Genomic DNA, 19,031 nt, shown 5'->3' with positions numbered 1-19,031 from the left:
CTTCGCAACTGCGTCCAGCTGGGTGAAGGGGGGTGGGCGTTGCAACCTGCTCCATGCCTGATTCTGGCAGAGTGAAAGGGGGTGGACATTGCCACCTGTTCCTTCTGGAGGCACACCAGGGTAGGAAGTGAGGTGTCTGAAACATGGTTTGCATTTTATATAGTAGGATTATTTGCTTTATTTATAGTCTACCTTTGTTGCTGAACCTCAAAGCAAATTACAGGATATAAACAGTGCAATAAAACTAGGTTTGTTATGGGGTGAGGAATTTCTTTTTCAGAAATTCACTTTTTAAAATACAGCTATTGATTCCTCTTATTCTCTTCTTTCCCTTTTAAGAGCAGGATTTCTCTTTCATTCATCTTTCATTTCTCTTCAAAGAGAAATCAAGTGACCTTTTCGTAACTTCAGCCCTTGCAGTTATTTACACCCGAAGGTAGTGGTCTAGAAGGAAGATAGGAAGACATCGTTTGCCTCTGAGCATCTACGGGGTGAAACTCTGAAACTTTGCAGAACCTCCCTTCCTGCCCCTCCTTTCTTCAAATTTCTCTTTGATCAAAAAGGAATTGATTAGATACTATTTCCAAATTTCTAAAAACAGGAATAGAAAAAGATTGTTGGATTTCAGGGAGACACTAGGTAAAGGGGAATTAAAAGAATTTCTCTTTACAACCTTAAATCAGATAACATGAGACAACTAATGAACAAAATGTAATAGGACTAGGATTACAGAATTAGGGACCATGGCTGAAATGGACAAACTAACAAGAAACCTGAAGGATCAAGATCCAAAAGCATTTTTGGAAGATTGGAAAAAGTTGAAAACATATATGGAAAAGAAATGGGATGTTAAGGGACAATTACGGTCTTTTGAGGGGTTTTAATGATACTAAGTAAGATAAGATATAGTTAAGATCTTTACTAATAACAAGATAAGAACAATTTTAGTATAGAAATAATGTGTTATTAATAATGGGGGGTTGGAGTGCTGTTGGAAGTCAACATTGAAAAGGGGGGAAGGGAGGGGGTGGGGAAATATATTCATGGGAATTGAAATGGATTATATTTGTATCTTAATTTGACTATATATTGACCCATCCAATAAAAATTTATTATTAAAAAAAAAGAATTAGGGATCAGTGCAAACAACGCATTATCTAAGGCAGGTATACAGTAAACGAAATAGAAAGTGGATTACAAGGTAAAGACAATGCAGTTAAAACAGGTGATACCTACAATAATTGCCACAATGGGCTCTTCCTTTATAAAGGCTATTAATGAATTCTGCTACAGTTCTAATTTCAATTTTGAAATTCATTTTTCAGCATTATGTTTTTCACATTATGAAGACTGAGTAAAGTCTAAGAGCCTTCTTGTCCTCCTCGGGCAGGCTTCATCACAAAGTGGGAGCCACCACTGAGAATGTAGGTGAGGCTACTGATCTTACCCCTTTGCAAGGTGGCAACTTTTGAAGGCTTTGCTCAGATGAGCAAACCTGTTGCAGAGGAACAGGCAGTCCCACAGATATGTGGGTCCAAGGTCGTTCAGGTGCTAACCAGAATCTTGAATTGAAGCTGGTAACTGATTGGTAACCAATGAAGTGTCTGCAGGATAGGTGTGACATGTCCTGCCTCATGACCTATAGTAACTGGGAGGCAACTGGGAGGCAACATTCTGCACTAACTGTAGTTTCCAAGCTGTCTTTAAGGGCCTATGCATGTAGAATACATTACAGTTGGCTGAGGTACAGTTGAGGTAATTGTAGCATGGCCAGGCCAGTGGAGTAAAGGTAGGATGCCACCTTCTGGCCTAAAAGAAGCTGCTGCTTTAAATATGTACTCCTTTGTACAACCAGCGCTCCATGTTGTCTAATGTTAGTCCTAGAATGGATTATGTTTTGCTTCAGTATTTTCTACTGCCTTGGATCCTTGCTAATGCTATGTCTTTAAATTTATATATGTTTACCTTATGGTATTGTATTGAAATGTACTTGATACTGATGGCTCATACTATGTAATCCACCTTGAGTCTCAGTGAGAAAGGCGGACTATAAATGACATAAATGACTTGCTTCTCCAATAATAGCATTGGATCCAGTATAAGTCTTAGACTCTTCAGTGAGTCTGTGAGCATCCTCTGGACCCCATCAATGGTGGGAAGGACCATGTCCCTCAAGACTTTTGCCTTCCCAACCACCATTATCTCTGTCTTGTCAGGATTCAGTTTCAACATCCAACATTCACCATTAATCATTCAACTACAGCACTAAGACACTGGATCAAGATAATAACATCATCAAGTGATTTAGTTAAGGAAATATAGAGCTGGATGACATCAGCATATTGATGGCAGCTGTTCTAAACCCACGAGCGGCTTCTCCTAAGGACTTTATATAGAGGTTGAATAACATGTAGGATAAGACTGAGCATTGACTAACTGTATAAGACAAGTCCCACACTGATGACAGTCTCCAAGAGCAACCCACTGAGATCTGCTGATAAAGAATGATTTAAACCAATCCAAGACAACACCATCAATCCCTATTTCTGCTTCAAACTGCCTCAGCAAACTGGCATGGCCCACAATGTCAAACACTGCTGATAGATGCAGTAAGAGTAGCAGAGAAGCATGGCCCTTGTCCACATTCAAAAAGAGATCATTAACTAGAGCCACTAGTGCTGTCTCTGTCCATAGCCCAGCCTGAAGCCAGACTGAAAGGGGTCTAGAGTTTATGAATAATCCAGAAGTTTAGCCAGATGGCTAAATCAAGGTTGTCCCCAGGCTTCTAAAGGCTTCCCTCTGAGCTTGTTCAAAGTGCAAACAATACCTCCAGGTGAACTTTTATACTGGAATCTTTCCTGTGCATACCAGGGTCCAATGGAAAGGCTGTCCCTGGTTGCTGGGAGTAACAAGGATCTCATAGCTCTCCCAAAGTACAGCTTTCTATTGGAGAATTAACAGAATTTAATCAACCTCAAAGGAACCATTTTGACAATTCATGAGCTGATATAAAAATGTTAACTTACTCAAAATAGGCATAAACATGAATACTAATGAAAGACATTTAAAATCCACACTACAACAAACAAAGAGCAACAATAAGACTAGTCAACAGTACAATCTTCCATCCACCAGGCAGATATAAATACCATTCTCAACTAGAGGTAGGCACAGTCCACGAAATGGACCTAAATTTGACATGGTCCAGCCCGGTTCGTGGTTTGTGAACACGTGGGTTGTGGGACTTACATTTTTCATGAACTTTGGACCATTTGGGCCTGTCCGTGGTCTGTGAGTCCAGTCATCCTGGCACCAATCTATCAATTCCCTAGGCAATGAAATGGACTTTCACAGACCTTCTGAAACCCTTGGAACACACCAATCCTAGCCCTCAAAACCTTGATAGGCAGCTCTGGCTGCCAACCAGAGAGCTCCCATTCTTCTCTATGCAAGCAAGGAGCAAGAATTAATCCCTAGGCAATGGCTGGGATGGTGTCTGTATAGTCAGTGTGGGGGCTCTTCCCCCACCCTTTTCTGTTTGATTTTGCTTCATTGCAACTTTTTGGTGCTGCAAGCCAATGCAAGTCTTGCATATCTACTGCAAGTTTCCCAAAACGGGTGGCCGTTTTGGGGATATGTAACTCGGACCTCCGAAATGCAATCTTGGCCAAACTTGGAGGGTGGCTGGAGGAAAGCCTGCTCAGGTCTTGCAGTGAGTTGGCATCTGTGAATGTGAAGGAGATGGTCCTAGGGCCCCCAGAAGTGTTGGACCATGGACTGACAAACCAGTCTGTAAATGGGGTGGGTCCGTGAAAAGTTCGTGGTCTGTGGTCCGTGAAATTCGACGGACCATGGGCCAATGGTCCATGGGGTTTTTCCAGTCCGTGCCCACCTCTACTCTCAACCTCTAAGATCTACCCTCAGGTGTAGTTAAAATAACATACCACATCAAAGGTATGGTTACTAAGGCAAAGAATAATTAAAAGTATAATCATGAAAATATAAGCGAAGATAGGAATGTTGACCTGCACACATTCCATAAGCTAGAGTAGGTAGTTTCTACTATATGCTGAACAAATGAGCCTAGATCACTATTTAGCCAAAGTTGGTGTGTTTTTCCTTAATATTTACATGTGAGTGCAAAATAAAACGGTACAACCTGTCCTGAAGAGATGACAGTTGGGAGTCTTTTTCCACTATTCTTGCTCATGATTTTCAAAATATGGTTGTACACAGTGAGAAGGAGAACAGCAGGATTTAAGTCCAGTGGCAGCTTAAGGACCAACAAGATTTTCAGGGTATAAGTGAAAAGGAGAGTCCAACATTGCAGATGCAGGGCAGGAAAGAATGACACCAGATATGGTGAAAGAGAGACAAAATATGCACATGCACAGATATCAAAGCATACAGAGCCACTAGAGAGCCAGCATGGTGTAGTGTTGGAATGTTGAACTAAGATCTGGCAAATCCAGGTTTGAATCCCTACTTTGCCATGAAGGTTGCTGGGTCACCTTGGGCCAGTTACAAACATGCCTAATTTTCCCCTTCTCCCTCACACATGTTGTTGGACTACACTGTGCCCTGGGAGTATCAGCAACAGAAGCAATCATAATAACTATTGTTCATTTTTTGGGGGGGGAATAAAGAGAGCAAATAAAATGGCAGCTATGACATCACAGAAGGCCAGCAGTTGTTCTGCCACAGCCTTTTCCATCATCTTGCTGAAGAAGGGCAAATTAGAGACTGGGAGATAATTGGCCACATCTTTTTTTCTAGTAAAAGTTTTTAAAGTAATAGGCAGATGGTTGCTTCTTTCAGTGACTGAGAAAATGTGGCCTGATTTATGATGGACATCAAGTCATTATTGATGTGATCCTTATGTGATTTCAGTAACCAGAAAGGACAAGGATCCAGAGTACAAGTGGTGGCCTTCATTGATTCCAAGGTCTTTTGACATCCGTTGGGGTAACTGCACCATAAATGGATCAGGCAGTTTACTGGACCTTTCTAGTGTCTCAGTTATGTTAAAACCAGCATACAAATCAGAAAGTATTTGAGAGTTTTTGTCAGGAAAATACTTTGTAAAGAGTCACAGTGCTGATGAAGGGTAAGTTCAACAGCTGCTCATACCCATGCATTCTCTGTTGTGGCTCCCAGCTGACGGAACAGCCTGCCTAACAAAGTCAGGATGACTCCCACATTTTTAGCATTTGACAGAATGTATAAAATGGAACTGCTCAAGAGGTCTTTTTTATAATACACAATTGCAGGGGGTAGGTCTGTAGATTTAATGTTTGTGGGAAAAAATTAAGCAGTTTTATTGCATTGTTCATCGTTGTATGTATTATATTATTTTTATTGCATTTTTTAAAATGTTGTAATGCACCTTCCACAGCAGGGAGAAAGAAGGACTATAAATGAAGTAAGTAAATAAATGTGAAAAATCTCCATTCCATTGCTGGACATTAAAGCTAGGGGATGGGAGTGGTATGGGAACTCTCCCTTTGATGGGAGAGATTCCTGTGCTAACTTGCTCATGGCTACCTGTTGTAGCTGACACATGGAGATTATTTCAGGAAGCACCCACATGGCAATTGTAACTTACAGACTGGTTTTTAGAGAAGCAACATTGCCTTCTGTTTCAGTCAAGGCTACTGATACATTTGTATACAAAGGCGTACTTCCATTTTGTCACATGTGCTAATGCAATGTTTTTCAAGAACTACCGCATCTGTTAAGCAATGATTGCATACAGCAGTGTGATGCCAAAGAACATCTTAATAAGGCTGGAATACAGATCACTCTATTAAGAGAAACATAACTATTCTTATAAACAAATTCAGTTGATTTACTATTGTTTCTAGCTCTGTAGAAACATCACAAGGTCGTTGTTCTTGGCTTTGCAGCTAGGCTATTATTAATCTAGGGTGGGGACATCTGGGAAACAGAAACCTTTTGTCTTTTATGGAATGGGTGTGGTCACATTAAGCAACCGGAGACCACCTTCTGCACTACATAGGCTAGGTCTGCAGCTTTTTAAAATCTTAACCACTACAACTTGTTTCTGCACTTGGCAGAAACTTGGAACATCTCTTCTTTCATTCCCTTCTCATTGTTCCCTAAGGATATCCTGCTCCTAATTCAGACCTCACCCCACCACAGCTCCGTTAGCTAAGGATGGATAGAAATTCTGAGTTTGGGCAGTGAGCCTCATAATTTTATTCAGCACTGCCAAGACTCTGGAATGGATAGCTGAATCATGAAGAATGGCTTCCCCAATTTACTGCGATCCAGCAAGGGATGAAAGAATAAAATAATCCTTCTTGCTGGTAAGAAACTGTTGGATATTAGGAGGGTCTAGTACAGTCCAGAGGCTGTGCTATACCCTTCACCTCACACTCAAAGGACTGCAATTCAGAAAGTGATGTGCTTTTATTACCATCCCCTTCGTGGATCTCAGGGCTTCAATCATGGGTTGCAGAAAATTCCAGGAAACAAAAAATTCATCTACCCTCAGACCAGAACCTCTTACATCTGACTCTAATTCAGCAACAGTTTTTATTTTACCCTTTTTCACTGGATTGGAGCACTTCTTCAGGAATATGGATTTAAACCTAGGAACCACTGTCACACATATCCCAAAGCCTGTGAGTTTGGGGGGGGGGGGTGACGAAAACACCCCCTCTTTACTGAAAGGCCACCCTTTATTTCAAAAATCCAAAGAAGAACAATCAGGAGTAAATGAACCTCTATGAAAATGTTGATAAATATTTACTCGTAAAGTGACTATGTGCTCATGCAAAGTGCCAAGACAACATAAATACAATATCAATTCATGGAAAATTCATAGAAAAATGAATACAAAACTGTAAAACATCCATTTGTAAATACATATACAATGATAAATAACCATGAAAACACATAACAAACACTTGTCCACCCGACTGGCAGCATATAAATCTTCAAAAATGCTGTCTTTTCAAATCTCTCAAGACCAAGTCGAGGAATGAAGCTCCACTGAAGACATGAAAAATCAGGTGAGAAAGTCTATGCATGTGGATAAAGTTCATACATTTGTATTCTTCTCATGCAGAAACAAAGTATGGAACTAGAGATGAAGACAGTCCAAGCCCATCTGTGCCCTGCCCAAACTAGGGCCAGCTTGCTTTTCAGTTTTCGTCCCAAGACTTCCTCAAGGGCAAGGAACCAAACCACGCTTCATTTATATAATATACAAATTCTCTCAAACTCATCTTTGAGGAGCGGTGTCACGTGTTCCTTACCCGTGCTTTTAGTCCACTCTGCCGACAGAGCAGGCTCAGAGCAGAGTACAACATGGTAATGTGCATAAAGATAAAACGATGGTAGCAGTGACATTGTGTTAAAATGTCATTATAATGCAGGGCACACAGTGCATCCCCAGTTCTCCAAATATCAGGGCCCGTGGGGCAGGGTGGCCATCCACCTGTTGGCAACCTAAAACGGGAGACCGCATGTCCCCTCCTCCCACTGGGGGGAGGCTGGTTGGAGAGCCCTCCCACCTCAACCCCCATAAGCCTGGTGGAATCGAACGATAGTAATTCCCACTGCATCCAGGTCTCCAAAGACAGAGAGTTCCACCAGGTGGGACACTTCCTAAATGTAGGCTAAGAGTCAAAGATGCTAGCAGATCTGGAGTCAGATGACAGAATAACATAGGATTAAAGCATGGACTTGTGGCTCAGTAAAGAAGAAAGCAGGTTTCAATGAAAGTATATGAAAAAGGTCTGGATTTTAGAGGATGGGAAATAAAGAGATGGCAATTTACAGAAGTAATATTATAGCTGGAAAACAGAAAACAGGCTAGATAAATGGAGTAGTATGTGAATATACCAGAACCAATAACCATCACTATATATTAGTTACCGACATAAAAAAAAAACTTGGTTTAATTTGATTTAAGCAACAGAAATGAATAGTTCAAGAACAACAAAGAAAACAGTTGATGAGCTGACTCCAATTACCATAGTCAGGTGGCATTGGCAGAAATACTGGAATTTTGCTCCTGGCTGGTGCTGGCCACCAGTGGCCTTTTGGCCACTAGGAAATTTTCCTATCAGTTAAATGGTCAGTTTAAAAACAAACATGGCTGTTTCAGGGGGAACGTGGGGGAACGAAGTTCCGGAACCTCTTGAAAATGGTCACATGGCTGGTGCCCCCCCCCCCGATCTCCAGACAGAGGGGAGTTTAGATTGACCTCCGTGCCGCTGAGCGGCACGGAGGGCAATCTAAACTCCCCTCTGTCTGGAGATCAGGGGGTGGGGCCACCAGCCATGTGACCATTTTCTCTGAGGGCAACCCACTGAGTTCCTCCACCTCTTTTCCCAGAAAAAATCCCTGGCTGTTGCTATCTGTAACTGATGGTCCTCAAGCAGTCATCTGTGCAGTCACACATGCACACTGCAGGTGTACTAGCTTCTGTGGTGAGCTCTAAAGCTTTTTGAGGAGCTTGCAAGGTGCTCCTCCCTACCCTCTCAGTGCTTTCCTGTCCACCTCAGAAGATAAAGGGGAGAAAGAGGAACTCCCTTCCCTTAGTTCCTGCCACTGGAAATACATAGAAGCTAGAATGAAAGAGACCAGATCAAGACTGGAGGGTGAGCCTGCATAGGTGACCACTTGATGGACTTTAGGAACAGTTCAACCATGTTTTCATCTTTGTTGCCAGGGTGTAGTTCCATATGGAAGAATGGTAATTTAACTAACCTCTAGCTGAGGATGAAGGTTTTGATGCCTAGTTCTCTCTGCAAGGGTGGAAAACCCATTAGGATAGTCTGACCCAAGAGACTGATAGCCCTAATAGGTTTCCAAATGGCTCTGGAGCCTTTTGAGAACCTAAACAGACTTTGTAGAGGATGTAATATCAACCCAGAATGCTGATTTGTGGGGTGCTACTGACTGAGTTCCTTCTTGGCTCACTCTACCCCTTGAAGGATAGCTTCACGCTGGTTTTCCTGGACAGACGTTGCTTTATACTGGATCCATGCCCATCCTGGCTATTGAAATTCTGCCAGTAGAAGGTGCTGAAACCTTTGGTGTTGAAACCTATTAATATGACCTCTTACAAGGAGTATTTCCTTTGCAGCTAAAGGAAACTTCTTAAGTCATCTTTAGATAAGACAGATGTGGGGAATTATTGACCTGTGACTAATATCTCCTTTATGGGCTGGGTGATTAAGCAAGATGTCCCAAAGCAATCATGGGCATTTTTGGATGAAACAGCTGCCCTTGACCTGTTTCAATCTGGCATTAGTCTAGGATTCAGAACTGAAACAGCACTTGGTTGGTGATCTTCACTTACAATTGCATAAAGGCTATCTATCACTGCTGATGCTGTTTAGATCTATCAATGGAATTTGATACAGTTAAGCATGATGTTTTGGTGGACTGGAAGCAATCCATGTTTGGAATAAAAGGGATCACCCTCTATTAGTTTTATTCATTTCTTATTGGCTGGGGGGGTGGGGGAGAACTACCACTGGAGAGGCAGAGCCAAGAAGCTGGGATCTGATTTATGGGGAAACCCCCAAGGGTCCATTCTCTAATCTCTATGTAAGAGCATTGGTTGAGATTGCCAGGAGCTTTGGAGTGGGTTGTCACCACCATGCTGATGACACCCAGCTTTATATCTTGTTCAGGCCTCCTAAAGCAGCTGTGAGGGTCCTGTACCAGTGACTCAAGGCTGTGGTCAAGTGGTTGAGGGTAAAAAACCTGAAGATTAATCCAGACAAGGCAGAGATGATGTTGGTTGGGAAAGTAGAATGTTAATCTATCCCATCTAGATGGGGACAAGGTTTCCATGGTACATCAATTTAAGAGCTTGGAGGAGCCCCTGGACCTTGCCTCGACCTAGGGCTGTAGCCAGGAGCACATTCTTCCAATTACATCTGGCTCACAAACTTGCTCTTTAGCTGGATCCTGCTGACCTGCCTGTGTTGACCTATGCTAATGTAACCTCCAGATTGGACTACTGTAATGTGCTCAACCATGGGCTATCTTTGAGGATGTCTTGGAAGCTCCAGTTGGTACAAAATGCAGCAGAAGGGATCTTCTATGGAGTCAGCAGCTGGTCAGAACACTTCACTCTTGATCAACTGCACTGGTTACCTATTTGGTTCAGGGCCCAATTAAAAAAACTGGTTATACCTTTAAAGCCCTTTAAGGTTTATGGCTCTCATACTTATCAAACCACATCTCCCAGTATAATCCTCTGTTCCAATTACATTCTTCAGCCAGCCTTAAAGTGCTGACCCTTAGAACTGTTTATACAGCCACAGCAAGATCATGGGTCTTTTTCTTGGTGGGAATCAGCATTACAGAATGCCTGCCAGAATGGATGAGGAGCAAGCCTTCACTTGCTACACTTAGGAAGGAATGTAAAGCAGTCCTATGGCAGAGGGTAAACGACAGTTGGTGATTTTTTTTAATAAAGTTTTTATTGGATGGGTTAACATATATCACTCATAACATTCAATTAACATCTCCATCCCATTTCAGTTCCCCCACCTATCCCCCCCCCCTTTTATAATAGACTTCCAACAGTTTTCCAAACCCCCCTATTTAAATTGCAGTCTATCTGCTATCTCTTCTATTAAACTATATTTAACAATAAAAATCCCTTATCTATCATTATCTATTGTCTAAATATTTCAACTACCGGCAAAGAACTACCTTCCCCGTTTACAAGTTATCGACGGTTGGTGAATTTTTTTAGCAGATTTGGCTATGAGTTGGCTGATCCCATGTATTTTATCTCTTGTGGGTTTGAAATTTAAATACTTTTTAAGTTGGTAAATTTTGTATTTTAATCTCTTTTGATTTTATTACTTAGATTATTATGTCTTTGCAATTTGATTCCTATCTTGTTTGCAGGACCGGCATGTCCATTGAGGCAGTGCCAGCAGCCGCCTCGAGCACTGACCAGGGGTGGGGGCATGCTGTGGGGCTGGCGGCGGCAGTGCGGGCAGCTGAATGGGAGGGCTGGGAAGCCACCCATGTGCCGTCCCCTGCCGCCTGCCATGCCTGGCCCGCAGGTACCCGGCCAGGAGCGCGTGCTGGTGGCAGCAGCATGGGGCAACTGAGCAGGCAGCCTCCCAGCCCTCCCACTCAGTTGCCCTGTGCTGCCGCCACCACTGCCACCAGTACACAGCTGTGGGTCAGCCAGGCATGGCAGGTGGCTGGGGTGGTGTGTGGCAACTAAGCAGGAGGGCTGGGAGGCACCTGTGTGCCGTCCCAGCTGCCTGCTGAGCCAATGGGGTGGCCGTATCACAGCAGCACACCCTACATGATGATGACACGTGCAGTGACATCATCATGCAGTCAAGGTGCACACGCGCGCTTTGTGCATATGCACATGGTGGCAGCAACACCCCTGAAGCTGCTCCCGGGTGCAGTTATCTGGCCTTGGGCACGAGAAAACTTGGCACTGGCCCTGCTTGTTTGCTGTGTTGAGTGCAAGGTAGGAGAGAGAGATTTTAAATAAATAAATAAATGAGGGTGGTGGGTGTAAGTTGAATAAACTTTGGATGAGTGCTTTTCCAACCTCTGTCTTTCTTGCAGCATCAACATCCACTGAGTAGAGCTTCAGACAAGTAGAGGAAACAGACTAGGTAGCTGGCTTGCAGATGGACTCAATAGAAAAACTGCATCTGAGAGCTGTGGAGACTTCTTGGGCCATGGTGGAATGAGCATAAACCTGCAGTGGACAATCAATGCCACCCAAGCTGTAACAGTGAATTAAGGAAACTATCCATTGAAAAATGGACCAGGAAGAAACCTTTTCTATTTTTTTTTGTTCTGCTGAGGTAAGAAAGAAGCATTCAACACATATGCAAGTTGTTCAGGAAGCATCCACTATGGTTCTTTAAGTCTGGTAAACAGGCAATTCAGGGAATGTGCAATGTTACCAGCTTTCATTATGGAGTGTTTGGCCATGTACCATTCCCAGATTATTGTGGCTTCCCAGCACAAAGACTGGGGCTGTTCTGCCCTGCTTGTTTCAAGAGAACATGGCTGTGGTATTGCCCATGATTACCTGTATAACTTCCCCCCATTTAAGATTTTCGGGACATTAGCACATGACCTTGAGTTCCAAAATATTTATATGTAGAAAGATCTCCTGAGGTGACAGGTTCCACTGAAGATGATATGGTCATAATGCACATGTCAGCCCACAAGAGACACATCCACAGTCAAAGTTAGCTCCAAGATGGATATCTGAAATTTGGTATCCCTTAACAGATATTGTTCCATCTCGTCAGTCAAGGGAGTCGATCTCGTTTTGAGGCACACTGAGCTTCCTGTTTTGGTTGTGCAAGAATGGGTTGAAGGTCCTGACAAATGAAAGCAGGAGATTCCTTGTACACAATTTTGCATAGGAGACCATTAGGCCTAACAATCTTTGGAGAAGTACAGGTAGGGATTCCATTTCCCTGTTCCCACCTTTTGTGCCCCCCCACTGCTTACCTGGCTGTCAGGGGGCGAAGGCAGGAAATGGACCTCATGGGTGCACTCCTGGGGCTGTCATGATGATGTCATTGACATCATTGCACCATTCCAAGAGCACTTGCATGCTTTGTAGTGGGCTAATTTGGGCCCAAACGGGCCCACTGAGAAGCATGTGCTTGCTCCCCACCTTTTGTGATGACATCACATCCCAGAAGTGATGTCATTGTGCCAGCATGGGACCACATGCAAGGAACAAGCTGGAACCACTGTGAAGGGATACCCTGGCCCCCCCTCCCCCCAGAAGGGTAAGGGGGCCTGGCAACCCTAAGTACAGACTAGAAGAAACTGTAATGGAATTTCCAAATGAACATATAGATGGCCTGAATTCCAACCTGAGGGGCGAAAAGTCTGGCTTTGAAACAGTCGAGTACTGTCTCTATTAAAAGGGTGTGCTCCGATGATTCCAGATTTGACTTGTTGAAATTGACCTGGAGGCATAATGGTTTTAAGTGTTGAGGACCAGACACAACTCAGGGTGTCTTTTGAAACAATAGACAGGATCCAACAGTCAGAGGTGACAGTCTTTCAGGAAAGGAACTGAGAAACAACTCCCTTGAGTAATGATGATCCAGGAGGCTGGTTGGCTGCCAAAGACCCTGCTTTGCAGGAAAGGCAGCCTTAAGGGATTGAAGTCTAGATCTACCTCTTTGAGAACTGAAACTCTTCATTGGGGGAAGAGACTGAGCATAAGGTTTATAAAATGGGACGGTAGCCCACATGAGATTGGTACTGCTGATAGCCCCTATCCTGCTAGTAAGACTAAGAATGTCTAGAATTGTCAGGGTCTTGGCATCTTCTGCCATACTTCAGGGGTTTGGCAACCCCCTTACCTGAAAGTGGAAGAGCCTGGGCCAAGGACTGAACTCTAATCGACATTGTGCTCTTATGTTAGAGACAGCTGTGGCTGTTCCTGTGAAAGTATATAGAGGAGGGGGCCCCTCCTGAGATTATCTGCCTGTATCCTGAGAAGAAGAACCATTGTCATGGATATATAACCTTGGAACTCCTGAACGTTTTAGAACATCCTCTTTGCTCTCATACTTAGTTGCTTTGCTTTTGCTTACATATACACTGTAGCTATTGGGGGATGGGAAGTGGGAACCTAGACCAGGCTGGCAGCTAAGGGGGGTGGGGGTGGGAACTGGGCTGTACTTAGAATTCAGTATAGACCGGAGGCTTTTCCCCTGGCAATGAACCTATAATGGATGGCTGCACTAGTAGATTATCAATAAAGCTTTAACTCATGCAGTGAAGTCATTGAAATCTACCTGGCAGAACCTTACAAGAATATGCCTGCTGTTTTTAAAAAAGCTAGGGGAGGTCACTCCTGAAGATTTTGCTCCTTATCTATTTTTTATGTATTTTTAGCACTTCATAAGTTTTGGAACTGAACAATTCAAGCCCATTAAAGGGAGGGTTCTCTTCCCTTCCCTGGTTTCATTTGGCTGTCAAGCACAGCCAAAATGAATCCTGTGTGAAATAGCTGCAGACATGCAAGCTGAATGCTTGATAGAAGTCATTTGCTGTTTTGAGAACTCAGAAGCCTCTAATGGGACTTTAGGTAAAGGCAGAGCTTTTTTTCTGGGAAAAGAGGTGGTAGAACTCAGGGGTTTGCCAGCACCGGGGGCAACTCCTGGCGGGAGGTGGTGCCCCTGGTACCACAAGCGCATGTGCAAAGTACATGCAAGTTCCCAGGACCATGCAATGATGTCACTTTAGGTCAGCTAGAACAAGGAGGGGGGAGTTTTAAACTTTATATCACCCTTGGCGAAAATGGTCACATGGCCGGTGGCCCCGCCCCCTGATCTCCAGACAGAAGGGAGTTTAGATTGCCCTCCGCACCACTGAAGTGGTGCAGAGGGCAATCTAAATTCCCCTATGTCTGGAGATCAGGGGGCGGGGCCACCAGCCATGTGACCATTTTCAAGAGGGGCCGGAACTCCATTCCACTGCATTCCAGCTGAAAAAAAGCTCTGGGTAAAGGTAAAGGTAGTCCCTTGTGCAAGCATCAAGTCATTACTGACCCATGGGGGGCATCACATCATGACATTTTCTTGGCAGATTTTTTGGTTTGCCATTGCCTTCCGCAATCATCTACACTTTAATCCCAGGAAACTGGGTACTCATTTTACTGAGCTCGGAAGGATAGAAGGCTGAGTCAACCTTGAGCTGGCTACTTGAACCCGGCTTCTGCTGGGATCAAACTCAGGTCATGAGCAGAGCTTGGGCTGCAGTACTGCAGCTTACCACTCTGCGCCATGGGGCTCTTTAATTGGACCTTAGCCATCATCAACCTACATTTTTCTTCTAGGATACAATCTAGCAAAGGACAGGTCTTTTCCCAGAGGAATAATGGATAGCAGCCCATGATCACTTGGCAGTTTGCAGTTCTGAAGGTCAAGGTAGAAGAGGCACACTTTCCTCACAACTGCAACTAGCTTGTGGCCCTTCTTGGTCAATAGTAACTGAGTTTGACTCCTGGTAAGCATGGTCATCTCAGGGTGAGTGGTCTCTTTAGGCCCTATGGAAAGGGGGTCCATAAAGAGGGTAAGACCAGCTATATGGATAAGAATGGCGATGGGGAACTAGCTAAGGAATGGACATAATCCTGCCTTTGTTCACAGGATGGATAATAAGCATGAGTCCCTTCGGCGAGGAGGAGTCTCAGGAAAATAGTAAATGATGCATCCTGTGAAAACCACAGTGGCTGCTTTGGGACTGATTGCCTCCCCTTCTGACATAGAAAGCACAGAATGCAATTTCCTAGGATAATGTAGCCAGGGAGAGGAGGTCTTAAGAATGGAGACAACCAAAAAAACCATTTCTAAGGCAGGATGTTCCAATGCAGCAGCTCAGAGCCAAACTACAAGTGATGTCTTACATAGGTTGGACACTAGTCGGCTTCCCTCAAGTTTTGATGGGAAATGTAGGCATCCTGGTCTTGCAGCTGTAATGGACAGCCAAGCTGTAAAACCAGGGCGCCTACATTTCCCATCAAAACTTGAGGGAAGCTGACAAGTGTCCAACCTGTGTAAGGCGTCACTTGTAGTTTGGCTCTCAATCTCAAGAGTCTGATGAATCGGACAGTAAAGCATTGAGCAAGGAGTGCCTTGTGCACACTTCAAAGAGCTTTAGAACTCTGCCTGCACAGTGCCCATGTGGGATCGCATGGTAACCACAACAACGAACAGTTATGGTTTGGTGGTGCATATTTGAAAGCATCTTAAATCAGAAAATGGGCATTCTGTCCTCAAAAATTACATATGATGTAAGAAGGCCACACAGAAGGTAAACAGTGAAAAGTTAAGCTGTAGCTGTTTAATTTAGACAAAATATTTATATTTACTCCTTACTGCATATGTAGACCAGAATCCAAAGCGCTGGATATGGTGTTCTGCATCTGCTCTAGGGTTTCCCAAGCCCCCACTTCTCATCACAGTCCCTAACTCCTTTGCCCATGCTCCTGAAATTTGGGAGATAGACCAGGATTCATTGAAGGGTGTAAAGGAAGATCAGTAAACATTCCAGTACTTCTGTGCTTATCCTAGATCCCAAATTTACAGTTGTCATGAAGTGGTAAAGCAGAGTCAGCCAAAAGGAAAAGTATTTAGAAGCATCTATTGATATCAACCACAAAAAGGGGCATAATTAACATTTACATATCCATGAATGCATTTAAATTTTTGTTTAAACAAAATACCCATGTACTACTTCAAATCTGGGGAAATGATTTAAATCTTACACAGTTAACATATCAAATATATAAAATATATTCCCCCCCCAAAAAAAAGGCCAGCATAGTTTTTTTCCACCCTCTGGGAAGTGGAGCAGTTAATATTCAACATGAAATGTCTAATCTTTAAATACATTATAATCTAACTGCTTAGGATAATTTTTGCTTTAATACCTTAAGAGTCTGCAAAGCCTGAAGGATGGGATTATTAAAATGGAATTTTAATGTCAAAATTATCAGAGAAGAGAACACATTGCTAGTGTTCATAAAAAATGTATTCAATTTCTCTATGATTTGTTCAAATAAGAGATGAGAATATATTTGATTATACCTAGTAAGTAATTCTGAAAGTTGATCAGATGATTGTAGGTCATTTCTACATAAGCACTGTCAACAGCAAAGATTAGAATATTTAAGATGTTTCTATATATGGCACTGTATAAGCATACCTGTGTGGCAAATATGTATAAAGCCTATACACAGAGATTGCCTTGAAGGAGGAGAGCCTTGGAAGTTAAAATTAGCAGGAACGAGCCTTGAAATGAATGTATGGCATTCTATTAGGCAGCCAAGGATCACCAGTTTCCTTGGATTTTCGTATCTTGAGATTTTCATACTTCACAGAGTCCTTTCAAAGAGGCATTGTACTAGAAAATCAGGTTTTTCAAATTTCTAGTCCTCATGAGAAACAAAGTTCTTTAAAAAAAATAGCTGAAATACTAATTGCATACTAAGGCACCCTGTACACACAAAATATTTAATACACTAATTAAAAAATACTGCAGAATTCTCTACTTTGTAACATAACCAACAATATGTTTTGGATCCAACCAACTTTTCTGCTGGTGAGAAAGGAAGGAGATGTCCCCTTTCACGAGCAAAACTGTCTGTGTTAGTGATCATGGGACTTGAATGTGAGAAAACCGCAACAGCTGTAGTAAGGATGGGAAATTGGGCAGGAATGAATGAAAATGTCTAAAGAAGAATGTGCTTTTAGAAATGAAACCATCATGGGCTAAAATTTCTTCACACAACTTGGAACACTTCTGCTTTCACACACTTGGAAAATTCTAGCTAGTAATTGATCAGTGGCTAGTTGAGCTAGCAGTGCAATCCTATACAGAGTTACTCCAGTCTAAGTTCAATGGATTTAGACTACAGTAACTCTACATAGGATTGCACTGTCAGTCTCCTGTTATGTAAGATGCACAAGAGAGACATTAACAACACAATTGGGGGTTGGGATCTTTGCCAGCACAATAGGGAGATGTGCCAGCATACATCCTTGGTGCTACTGTGCTGGTCCTGTATACCGCTGCAGCCCCACTGCAACCACACACCAGCACAACCACTTGTACTGGCACGGGAGGGGTGGGCCCAGGGGCATGGGAGAGGTTACTTGGCTCCCCTAAGCCATTACAGCTTGAGAATGCCCGCTGGAACTGGTGGAGAAGTACACCAGCAAAAATCAGGGTATAGCCACAGCCGCCCATTGAGGTTGGTGAAAGCAACCCCCCCCCCACACACACACACCAAATGCCATGCACTCAATGCCTTGAGAACCATAAGTTGTGGACAAGTGCTGTGCCCCACACCCATTGGCCTTTAGGTGAACACACACACACCCTCCCAGCCAATTATGTATCCAGGTGGGCAATATAAACCCCAGGCAGTGCACAACCAAGTCACTCAGGTCTCTGTCAGTCAGCCCCGTGACTGTGGGACTTAGCATCTGGCACCACAGTGGAGGCTCACACCCACTTGGGTAATGGGCATACCAAGTAACCATGAGAGCAGATAGTTGGAGGAAGCCGAAGCCTGAACGAGCTGGTTTCCCCTATGGGGATGCCCCTTTGCAATCACAAGGGCACACCCTGATTTTCTCTCACAGTCACAGTGATTCAGAGCAGCCACAGCAGCAGCACATTGCCCAACTGCACAGCCCTGACCCAGCGGACGTGGCATGGATGTTCTTGCCTGAAGCAAGGTATGTCCAGTGTACACCTGCTCTGAGCCAGGGGCTGTGGAACATCTTTGTACTCTCACCCCTTTAAGATGGGCTGTGATGGCTTGGTTGGTTATCCTCCATATCTTGAGTATCAGGGACTCCCCAGGGGAAGTGGTTGTAGATGAGATGTCTCAGCAGGTGAACTCAATAACTTTAGACAAGGTGGAGTGGGGCTGTGGGGGGTGGAGGAGGCTGCCAGGGTGATGGTGCACCCTGGCTTGGCCCTGAATGCTGCAACCAGTGCAATTGCCAGTGGGGCTGTGGATTTGGAGCAACTTTCAGACTGTGATGCAGGGAAGCACTCCTGTTGGTTACTGCCAGGCACCCATGGCCAGTCCCGTGCTCCATTTGCTGATGCTGCGGGGCCAGTCCCATTGCTAGGCATGGAGTGTACTTCTGAATAAGCCTGGTGCAGAGCTTGGTGGTGTCCCTTCCCCTTTCTGTTTTGTGCCACTCCCTTTTTTCTGTTTTATGGGAGCTGGCTCATGCTTGAGATTGGGTTCCTGCGGCCTGATGTCCATGGCTGTTACCCCATGGTTGGCTGTCTGTCCCCTGTCCATTATGGCCTTCCTTTTGTGCCCCTGTGGCGTGTTCTGGGCATGACAGTGCAGTGGCTGAGGACACTGGTGCAGTTGTGGCCTGTGCAGCCCTGTTTTGGAAGCATTTGACCAGTCCCTGACCTATGTGGATCCCCTTTGGGGAACTGACAAGAGATGCCCCTGTTGCGCTGGTGGCTGGCCACCTCTG

This window comes from Eublepharis macularius, chromosome 2 (genome assembly GCF_028583425.1).
Source record: "Eublepharis macularius isolate TG4126 chromosome 2, MPM_Emac_v1.0, whole genome shotgun sequence".
Lineage (NCBI taxonomy): Eukaryota > Metazoa > Chordata > Lepidosauria > Squamata > Eublepharidae > Eublepharis > Eublepharis macularius.
This window is presented reverse-complemented; position numbering follows the sequence as displayed.